The sequence below is a fragment of the Phyllobates terribilis genome, unplaced genomic scaffold, assembly GCF_046119375.1.
Source record: "Phyllobates terribilis strain yellow unplaced genomic scaffold, ASM4611937v1 Scaffold_8__6_contigs__length_399053987, whole genome shotgun sequence".
NCBI lineage: Eukaryota > Metazoa > Chordata > Amphibia > Anura > Dendrobatidae > Phyllobates > Phyllobates terribilis.
Window position 1 is genome coordinate 143,487,216 of NW_027362768.1, and position 12,303 is coordinate 143,499,518.

The following is a 12,303-nucleotide window of genomic DNA, read 5'->3' on the forward strand; positions in this document are numbered from 1 at the left end:
AAGCAGGCAGGTAGCGGAGAAGCGCTCCCAGGTGAGCGGGCAAGCTGGTCCATAGACAGACTGACCGGAGTTGTAAGGCAGACCGTCGGACCTCAGGCAAGCAGGCAGGTAGCTGATGTGCGCTCCCAGGTGAGCGGACAAGTTGGTCCTTAGACAGACTGACCGGAGTTGTAAGGCAGACCGTCGGACCTCAGGCAGGCAGGCAGGTAACAAGTATTCAGGCAGGAATCAGGCAGGTAACTAGCAGGAAACTGGCAGGAAACTGGCAGGTAACTGGCAGGTAACTGGCAACGGGACCTGAGGGCTGAAGCACAGGTGAGACACAGGTGCAAACAACATTGCTCGGGCACCTCCATTTTGGAGGAGGTGCCTTATATATGATGAAGTCCTCCGGCCATTGGCCGGGGACTCCTTAGGACGACGCGCGCGGCCCCTTTAAGAGGAGGGGAGCGCGCGCGCGCGGGCCCTAAGCACAGGGGCCGGGAAAGAGCGCGCGCTGAGAGCAGAGCGGGAGGAGGACGCCGGGAAGGAGCGCGCGCTGACAGCAGAGCGGGGAGAGGACGCCGGGCACGGAGCAGAGCGGTGAGGGGAGCAGCGTCCCTGCCTAGCAGAGGGCAGGGACGCCAGCGCTACACTTTGCATATAAAAAAATATGCCACACTGAAGAGAAAAACTGACACACTGACCAAAATCAGATGAAAATTAGAAAAAAAACACTGATTAATACCTGACATGTGAACGGGGCCTTAGGCCTTAATCAGATGTCAGTGACTTATCGTGTACGCAAAAAATGTCCGATTGTGGTCAGTTTTTATCTTCAGCGTTTCATCAGGTTTTCCTGTATGCAAAATAAATACGTATTTTTCGGACCATAAGACACACTTTTTTCTTACAAAATTTTGGAGGAAAATGGGGGGTGCGTGTTATAGTCCGAATGTTGGGGGGGTGTATATATATATATGGGGTGTGGGAGGAGCGGTAGGGGTGGAGGATCTGGGCACAGGAGGCAGCAGCTACCCGCTGCAGCCTACACTGCCTCGCTGCTAAAGAAAATGAATATTCATTTCTCCCCACGCCCATTGTGCGTGGGGAGCACTGAATATTCATGCTCCTTAATGGCGGCACACAGCGGAGCGCTGCGGCTCCTGCTGCTCCCGGAATCGCCTGTGCCCGCTGTTAAAGGACATGAATATTCAACCTCTCTCCACACCCATGGGAGTGGAGAGGGGTGAATATTCATGTCCTTTAATGAGCGGGCAGACGAGATAGCCGGCAGCAGCAGGAGCCGCAGCGCTGCGCTGTGTGCCGGCTATGAAGGAGAGTGAAGTCACTGCTCCCCGTGCACACAGTCCCGGCGTGGGGAGCAGTGACTTATGGCAGCTGATCTCTCCTTGTGAGCCGCGCATGACAGTGATGTCATGCGCAGCTCACATGGAGAGATCAGTGCAGGCAGACAGGACGCAGTGCTGTAGTAGAGAAGAAAGGTGAGTAGGAGTGTTTATTTTTTTTGTATGTGCAGCTTGATGGGGATTAGGGGGACCATGCATACTAGGACAGCGATTAGGGGTGCCATGCATACAAGGACAGTGATTAGAGGTGCCATGCATAACAGGACAGTGATTAGGGGTGCCATGCATAACAGGATAAAGATGAGGGGGCCATGCATACCAGGACAGGGATGAGGGGTGCCATGCATACCAGGACAGGGATTAGGGGTGCCATGCATTACAGGATAAAGATGAGGGGGCCATGCATACCAGGACAGGGATGAGGGGTGCCATGCATACCAGGATAGAGATGAGAGGTGCCATGTATACCAGGAAAGGGATGAGGGGTGCCATGCATACCAGGATAGGGATGAGGGGTGCCATGCATACCAGGATAGGGATGAGGGGTGCCATGCATACCAGGATAGGGATGAGGTGTGCCATGCATATCAGGATTGGGGATAAGGGGTGCCATGCATACCAGGATGGAGGGGTGCCAGGCATACCAGGATGTGGACCACGTATTAAAGGAAGGGGGGGCATATATACCAGGATGGGGGATATTGTCATAATCAGGGAACATTACCCCTATACCAGTATCAGCAGAAGACCCCCTCCCCCTTAAAAGTGCATCATGACCACATTTTTTGCTTAATTTTTTTTTTTATTATTTTGCTCCTCTAAAACCTAGGTGCGTCTTATGGTCCGTTGCGTCTTATAGTCCGAAAAATACGGTAGATAAATTGAAAAGCTTATCCTATGATAACAGTGTTATCACAGACAGCACATGGATGGCAATGCGAGCTGTCAGTGATGTCATGGACCGATAAATCTGACTGGAGAATTTTGATCAACCACTAGGATAAAAAAACAGACACCACACGGTCTTCAAAAAAAAATGACATGTGGACGACTACACAGATTATATTGTGTATGTGTTCTATCCGTAAAAAATAGGGATATGACACAAACATGAAAAACAGACGTCTGAATGAGGCCAAAGATATATGTTTACACACTAATAAGGGAGTTAGAAATATCTTTCAGATTTGCCAATGAGTCCATGGCAGAAAATTCCAGTTAACCCCTTTATCACCTTAGGTTTTTTCATTTTTGCGCTTTTGTTTTTTGCTCCCCTTCTTCCCAGAGCCATAACTTTATTTTTCCGTCAATATGGCCATGTGAGGGCTTGTTTTATTGTGGGATGAGTTAGACTTTTGAACTCCACCATTGGTTTTACCATACAGTGCACTGGAAAATGGGAAAAATATCCAAGCGCGGTGAAATGGCAAAAAACGTGCAATTCCACATACATTTTTTTTTTTTCCATGTTCACTAAACGCTAAAACTGACCTGCCAATATGATTCTCCAGGTCATTACGAGATCGTAGATACTAAACATTTGTAGGTTCTTTTTTATTTAAGTGGTGAAATAAAAATCTAAAGCTTGTAAAAAAAAAAAAAAAAAAAGGCCGAGCTGACGTTTTTAATGATACCGTTTTGGTGTAGATATAATGTTTTGGTCGCCCATTATTACATTTTAATGCAATGTTGCGGTGACCAAAAAAACGTAATTGTGGAGTTATGATTTTTTTTCTCGTTACGCCGTTTACTGATCGGATTCATTCTTTTTATATATTGATAGATCGGGCGATTCTGAAGGCAGCGATACCAAACGTGTATTTTTGATTGTTTCATTTTGAATGGGGCAAAGGGGGGTGATTCAAACTTTTACATTATTTTAATTTTTTCTTTTTTTTTTCTCCTTAGTAGACTAGAAGCTGTGATCTTCCGATCGCTTGTGTTACACAAATGGCGCTAGAGGCAGCACATGCCCAATTGAGGCCTCAGTAGCCGAGATCTCAGGAGACATTTACTTGGTTTGGCTTTCTACTTCTTTATCTAACTGTATTGCCCTCTATATCATCCATTCTGTTTGGACTGCGCTGTACTCATATTGGACATTTATGCATTTAGTAGGGCTTAAAGGAATTATTGTGCTTGTTACCCATCAGATCTGTAGATGCGCTCACTAATTAGACTTTGTTTGCGGCAATTTTAAAGTATAATATTGATAACGGTCCTGCATAGTGACAAGATTATGTTACAGGATTCTGGACAAATGTACAATGCCAGTCATTCAAGGGTTAATTCTTTGGAACACTGAGAGAGACTTTCTAGCCAGTGAAACACCAGTAATGAACACCTGTGGTAACTACGGCAACTCTGCTGATGTCATAAACACAAACATCTATGATATAGAAGATGATTCCGGAACCACAGGTCATTCAGCCGTATGAAGCGCCGTACTTGATGTGTCTGGAGACCTGGAGCTTCATCACTCCACAACCTGTAAGGGATGAAGGGGATACGGCCTAGCCAGCCAGATCAGCCATACCGCCTAGCCAGCCAGATCAGCCATACCGCCTAGCCAGCCAGATCAGCCATACCGCCTAGCCAGCCAGATCAGCCATACCGCCTAGCCTGCCAGATCAGCCATACCGCCTAGCCAGCCAGATCAAACTAACCCTAGCGATCAATGGGGTGACAGATGTTGCAGCCAGATCTCCCTCACGTCCGGTACTAGTTGCCTTCACCTTTATATGTACGGCCTGGAGATGTCGCATTAGACTTCTCCATATGGTGCTCGCACAGGGCACCTACTTTGACCTTCTCCATTACTGTCTGTTTTCTGATGATGTAATGTGTATCTTGTGTGACTATGTGATGTCACTGCTATCATATCTATAGCGGATGTATATCATGTCTCACCGTAAATATGATACAATGTACAAATTCTAGTACAATTTGCTGTTACTTCTTGGCACTATCCTTCTAAGCCCAAGGGATGGGCAGTCCTAAAGCCATGGATCTCTAGAGGTTTCCTCCACAGGGGGTTTTCCTCTCCTGAGTGCTGACGGATGATTCTTCGTGAGTCGGAGGTTTGCCATTTTCAGTGTCTTTTTCATAGCAATTGGCTGATTCTAAATTTCAGACACTGAATGAAATAATATGATTTGTAATAAAATTTGGTCTATTTAACATTCACTAAAAGTGTTTTGTGCATTTCTTTCACAATCTTGGGTTGGTGGGATTTTCTTGGGAATCAGGATCCAGCATCTATGATCAAGCCATGAAGCCGGATATGGAGTCAGAGCTTTGTTAACCCTGCGCTTGAAGACAGAATGGAGCAGAAATGACAAAATGTTACTGCACAAGTAGCAAAAGTTCACAATCTTACTTGCATTCAGATAATGAAGGTGGCTGCTGCAGAAAAACATACCCACAGGTTGATACTGCAACCACCATGTTTCACTGTGGGGATGGTGTTCTTGGGTTGATGAGCTGTTGGTTTGGTGCCAGACATAGCATTTACCTTGGTGGCCAAAAAGTTCAATTTTGGTCTCATCTGACCACAGCACATTCCTCCATATATTTTGGGAGTCTCCCACATGTCTTTTGGCAAACTCAAATCGAGCCTTACAATTTTTAAGTAAAAGCTTTTTTCTGCCCACTGAAAGAGACAACTGTCGACAGGCAAGGGGATCAGAGGATGCCCGCAAGCTCGGACACTGAGTTTTCAGCTCCTACAGTGTCAGTGTATGCAGGGCTGAGGATTCAATATAGGCAGTGCTGTCAATCATTGTAAGGGGAGGGGCAGAGGATGGTAATTAAGCGTGGGGTGTAAATGCTGTTTTTGCATAAAAATATCATCTGTACCTAAAGTATAATTTTTTTTTTAGGGGCCAAGATTCCTATACAAATCTATAACTGATTTGAGAATTGGGGTGACAGACTCCCTTTAAGAAACTGAGACCACCCCATTAACTGGTTGTAGAAAAAAACATGAAAAGTGTGAATTAACCAGACAGGTAAATTACAAAAAGGAGATAAACACCAATAGAAATACTTTGAAAATGTAATCAGTTTATTTTTATTAAGCATAAAACACGTTTTCCTGGAATATCCCTGTGTTTCCAAATAAATACCAGTAGCGCAGTGAAGAATTGACATGGTGGAACAGGTTTCTATTAAAGTGCTTGAGCATATATTATGGATGCACCAAAATTCTGTAGTATAATAAAGCCTGCATCTTGGAGGATTTGGTCCATATCTGGAGTAATATTAATAAAAATGTGCATCCCTAGTATACTGCTATATCACTAGTAACACAATGGGACACACACAAAGCACTGTGTGCTGCCACCTAGACAGGGTAGCTGCTCAGCAGTGAGGGGTGCGGATTCGGCACAGATTGTCTATGATGACAGATATGTTGAGCTGTCCTCCACATTTATCTGATCGAAACTAGAGGGCTCCACAGCAAACAGTCTTAGCATATCATTTGTATCTCAATGATATCGCAATACGGTCTTCTATTTAAAAACATTATAAGAAAACTCACATGCAAAAATACTTATTTTATATATATATATATATATATATATATATATATATATATATATATATATATATATATAAACCTTTAGGCATAGGATATTGATGCCAATCAAGGTATTTATTCAGACAATAAATTGTTCATGAGACAGATGTATGACCAACATTTCGGCCTCAGCCTTTATTAATTTTTATCTAAAACAATACAAAAATGGGAAGAACTGTATAAATCAAATTACAATCATATCTGAGAAAAAGAGGGGGGGGTAACAAATAAGCCGACACTCAGCACATGAAAATATCTCATATAAATGAATACAAAGCGGTGCTTCATTCCAGAGTTTACCACTAAAGAGGAAAAATAAAAAATATACACAATTTAGTTATGGATTGTAACACATATATACTTCAAGTGTAAAACAGCCTCCTTCAAAAGAGTAAAAAGGGGGGGGGTCATACTATGAGGTCAGACGTATCACAGGTATGAAAAGAGCCAAAGCGTAATGGCACCATATGGTGAGCCACAGCGTAATGGCCCCATATATTGCATTACAGCGTAATGGCCCAATATATGCCCTACAGTATATGCCCCTCATCCTTCTATATGCCCCATCCTGGTATATGGAATATGGTCCCCATCCTGGGTAGGTGTAGATGCCCCTCCATCCATTCTGGGTAGGTGTATATGCCCCTCCATCCATCCATCCTGGGTAGGTGTATATGCCCCTCCATCCATCCTGGGTAGGTGTATATGCCCCTCCATCCATCCATCCTGGGTAGCAGTATATGTCCCTCCCTCCATCCATCCATCCTGGGTAGGTGTATATGCCCCTCCATCCATCCATCCATCCTGGGTAGGTGTATATGCCTCTCCATCCATCCATCCTGGGTAGGTGTATATGCCTCTCCATCCATCAATTCTAGGTAGTCGTAGATGCCCCTCCATCCATAAATCCATCCTGGGTAGGTGTATCGGCCCCTCCATCCATCCTGGGTAGGTGTATATGTCCTTCCATCCATCCTGGGTAGGTGTATATGCCCCTTCATCCATCCATTCTGGGCAGGCGTAGATGACCCTCCATCCATCCTGTGTATGTGTATATGCCCCTCCATCCATCCTGGGTAGCTGTAAATGCCCCTCCATCCATCCATCCTGAGTAGGTGTATATGCCCCTCCATTCATCCATCCTGAGTAGGTGTATATGCCCCTTCATACATCCCTCCTGAGTAGGTGTATATGCCCCTCCATCCCCTCCATCCATCCGGGGTAGGTGTATATGCCCCTCCATCCATCCATCCTGGGTAGCTGTAAATGCCCCTCCATCCTTCCATCCTGAGTAGGTGTATATGCCCCTCCATTCATCCATCCTGAGTAGGTGTATATGCCCCTTCATACATCCCTCCTGAGTAGGTGTATATGCCCCTCCATCCATCCATCCTGAGTATGTGCATATGCCCCTCTATCCATCCATCCTGGGTAGGAGTACATGCCCCTCCATCCATCCATCCTGGGTAGGTGTATATGCCCCTCCATCCATCCATCCTGGGTAGGTGTATATGCCCCTCCATCCATCCTGTTTAGGTGTAGATGACCCTCCATCCATCCATGCTGGGTACGAGTATATGCCCCTCCATCCATCCATCCTGGGTAGGTGTATATGTGGCACCCCAGGGGTCTGGTTTCCACAGTAACAGCAATGTTATGCCTGAGAGCAGGTGGGAGGTCTCTTGGTCAGGGATCCTGTGCATGCCACATCTCCTGCCCAGTCCTGGGAGGGGAAGAACTTCCCCTATATAAAACTGGGGCTGAGGCAGGGTTAGTGAGTAGAGAAGAAGTAGAGACAGAGAAGAGAAGCAGATATAGGAAAAGAACATCAGGAGCTCTGTGGGAGCAGTGCTATAAGGAGTCAGGGGCTGGCAGCTGCAGAGCTCGCCCTGACTGAGAAGCTATCACCGGACCCGGAGTCCGAGGCTGTGGGGACTAATCTTTACCCAGCAGCAGAAACCGCCCGGCAGGGGATTTCAGGTCCTCTGGCCAAGAAACCCGAAGGCACGGTCACACGCGTGGGACCAGCACCGCCGTCGTGGAGCGGACGCCACTAGAAGGCCCCGAGTCACCGGCCATACGGGTGAGCACCACACGGTACACTCAGGGACGTGGGCTACTTATACCCGCCTCTAGCAAGGTAGCCAGAAGAGTACAGTCAGTTTGGGAGGCCTACAACTCCGCCTGGCCAGGGGAGATCCCATCTGCTCAAGGACTGACCAGGCCCCGATCGCTAGCCAGTACTCCGGGAGGGTCTATCTTTATCACCAGTAAAGACCCTGAATTACACCGCATCGTCTCTGAGTGATTCCTGCTACCCCATCATCCACGTCGGCTGCCCTGAGGCCATACCCCTCCCGTTGGGGGTGATACTATCACGCTGCACAATCCTACCACCGGCCTCAGCGGTCTGCCCTGCAGCGGCAGCTCCTTCGCTGCATTCAACGGGTGGCGTAGTCGTCCAACATCTACCGCTAATACAGCGCCACTTAGTCTGACTCCCTGGGCACGGACCGGGTCACCGCCACGAGACTACAACCCTCAACAGATCCGGCTCCGGGTAAGCTCCCGCATGCGCAACGCTGCGCGACACAGGCCCAGGGGTGCGTCATATATGCCCCTCCATCCATCCATCCTGGGTAGGTGTTTAATCCCCTCCATCCATCCTGGGTAGGTGTATATGCCCCTCCATCCATCCTGGGTAGCTGTAAATGCCCCTCCATCCATCCATCCTGAGTAGGTGTATATGCCCCTCCATCCATCCATCCTGGGTAGGTGTATATGCCCCTCCATCCATCCATCCTGGGTAGGTGTATATGCCCCTCCATCCATCCATCCTGAGTAGGTGCATATGCCCCTCCATCCATCCATCCTGGGTAGGAGTACATGCCCCTCCATCCATCCATCCTGGGTAGGTGTATATGCCCCTCCATCCATCCATCCTGGGTAGGTGTATATGCCCCTCCATCCATCCTGTTTAAGTGTAGATGACCCTCCATCCATCCATGCTGGGTAGGAGTATATGCCCCTCCATCCATCCATGCTGGGTAGGAGTATATGCCCCTCCATCCATGCTTGGCAAGAGAATATGTCCCTCCATCCATCCATCCTGGGTAGGTGTACATGCCCCTCCATCCATCCATCCTGGGTAGGTGTAAATGCCCCTCCATCCATCCATCCTGGGTAGGTGTATATGCCCCTCCATCCATCCATCCTGGGTAGGTGTATATGCCCCTCCATCCATCCATCCTGGGTAGGTGTATATGCCCCTCCATCCATCCATCCTGGGTAGGTGTATATGCCCCTCCATCCATCCTGGGTAGGTGTATATGCCCCTCCATCCATCCTGGGTAGCTGTAAATGCCCCTCCATCCATCCATCCTGAGTAGGTGTATATGCCCCTCCATTCATCCATCCTGAGTAGGTGTATATGCCCCTTCATACATCCTGTTTAGGTGTAGATGACCCTCCATCCATCCATGCTGGGTAGGAGTATATGCCCCTCCATCCATCCATGCTGGGTAGGAGTATATGCCCCTCCATCCATGCTTGGCAGGAGAATATGTCCCTCCATCCATCCATCCTGGGTAGGTGTACATGCCCCTCCATCCATCCATCCTGGGTAGGTGTAAATGCCCCTCCATCCATCCATCCTGGGTAGGTGTATATGCCCCTCCATCCATCCATCCTGGGTAGGTGTATATGCCCCTCCATCCATCCATCCTGGGTAGGTGTATATGCCCCTCCATCCATCCATCCTGGGTAGGTGTTTATTCCCCTCCATCCATCCATCCTGGGTAGGTGTATATGCCCCTCCATCCATCCTGGGTAGCTGTAAATGCCCCTCCATCCATCCATCCTGAGTAGGTGTATATGCCCCTCCATTCATCCATCCTGAGAAGGTGTATATGCCCCTTCATACATCCCTCCTGAGTAGGTGTATATGCCCCTCCATCCATCCATCCTGAGTAGGTGTATATGCCCCTCCATCCATCCATCCTGGGTAGGTGTATATGCCCCTCCATCCATCCATCCTGGGTAGGTGTATATGCCCCTCCATCCATCCATCCTGGGTAGGTGTATATGCCCCTCCATCCATCCATTCTGGGTAGGTGTAGATGCCCCTCTATTCATCCATTCTGGGTAGGTGTAGATTCCCCTCCATCCATCAATCCATCCTTGGTAGGTGTAGATGCCCCTCCATCCATCCATGGTGGGTGTGGATACCCCTCCATCCATCCTTCCATCCATTCTGGGTAGGTGTATATGCACCTCCATCCATCCATCCATCCTAGGTAGGAGTATTTGCCCCTCCATCCATCCTGGGCAGGTGTATATGCCCCTCCATTCATCCATCCTGGGTAGGTGTATATACCCTTCCTTCCATCCATCCTGGGTAGGTGTATATCCCCCTCCATCCATCCATCCTGGGTAGGTGTAGATGCCCCTCCATCCATCAATCCATCCTGGGTAGGTGTAGATGCCCCTCCATCCATCCATCCTTGGTAGGTGTAGATACCCCTCCATCCATCCTTCCATTCTGGATAGGTGGATATGCCCCTCCCTCCATCCATCCATCCATCCTGGGTAGGTGTATATGCACCTCCATCCATCCATCCATCCTTGGTAGGAAATATGCCCCTCCAGCCATCCATCCATGGTAGGTGTATATGCCCCTCCATCCATCCTGGGTAGGTGTATATGCCCCTCCATCCATCCTGGCTAGGTGTATATGCCCCTCCATCCATCCATCCTGGGTAGGTGTATATGCCCCTCCATCCATCCATCCTGGGTAGGTGTATATGCCTCTCCATCCATCCATCCTGGGTGGGTGCATATGCCTCTCCATCCATCTATCCTGGGTGGGTGCATATGCCCCTCCATCCATCCATCCTGGGTGGGTGCATATGCCCCTCCATCCATCCGTCCTGGGTAGGTGAATATGTACGCCCCGAGGGTTCGGTTGCTACAGGGGTATTGCACCTCAACCAGAGGTGTGATATTCCACTCTCAGGTAAGGATGGAGTATGGACCAGGGCTCAGTTAGCGGCATACACACACTCCTCATTTCCGGGGGACAGTTCGCAGGTGCTCCCATTTATTGCAGGCACAACTGACCATGTCCCTGACTGGAGTGGGGAGGGGGGAGAGAACCCAGTGATGTAGGAGCAGAAGGGGACGGTTTCTGGAGCATAGGAAGGAGCTTATTGGTTGCAGGTCACCTGAGCTCAGACACAGTAAAGCAGATAAAAGGTGGGGGCCATCTTAGGAGGGAGTTCGTTCAGTCAGTCAGAGCAGAAGGAGAGAGAGAGCTGACAGGGAGCTGCTCCCCACCTGAGCTCAGCTCCACGAGGCAGGCCTAGGGTGAAGGCCGGAGCCAGAAGGGAGAAGAGGAGAAGGAGAAGGAAGGAAGAAAGGTGGAGAGAAAGAGGAGTAGAAAGGCTCCAGAAACAAGAAGGCAGAAGGGACCCTAAGAACCCACGAGATATCGGGTGAAGGGTCAGGCAGAATAAGGGTACCGGATTCCCAAGTTGGTGGAGGTAAATTGTCCCTCAGCCAAAGACCGGAGGTCATGATCATCTATTGGTGCGACCCCCTGCTACACCCACTAGGAAGGCACCACATAGGGTCAGGGAAACCGGCGACAGGTTTCACCAAGAGAAGGCCCGAGGCAGCTGGACAGAAGTGTGGTCACTGGTGGGGCACGAGAGGCCAGAGAAAGGATAATAGAGGGTCCTGTGCCATACTCCTGAATTGCCTGGGGGTTGACCGAGCTCCTCACCTGGTGGACGCAGCACGGCTCGGGCAGTCATTGCCGGCAGAAGTGACTCGGATAACAACTGTGAGTAAAAGACCCTGGACTGCACCACTGACTCAGTGTGATTTATGCTGCGTCTGTACCATCACCCCCAGCATCCTACTACACTACCCTGGGACTACACTCTTCCCGTGGGGAGTTATACTATCTCAGCTGCACACACCATCAGCCTCAGTGGACTGCCTTGCAGCGGCGGTTCATAATAGCCGCAATCCACGGGTGGCGTAGTTGGACATTAAATCATAAAAACCTTATAAAAGACTGCCACTGGTTTGACCACCCTGAGCCACGGGACCCGGTCGCCGCCACGGAGACTACAACCCCCAGAGACCCAGCTCCGGGTAACCCACACGCGTGCACACATGGCCCAGGGGGTGCGTCAACTTTGGCGTAGTCGGCAGGATTGTGACCAACCCGCCACAAACGGGTATTGCGTGCCTGAAAAGAGACTGTTTCACTGTATTGAAAATGGCGCCCGCCCTGGCAGAACGGACGCCAGTATGAGCGCGAAAAAAGACAACAAGAAGTCACCTCCCATCGTGGGCCGGGTCCCA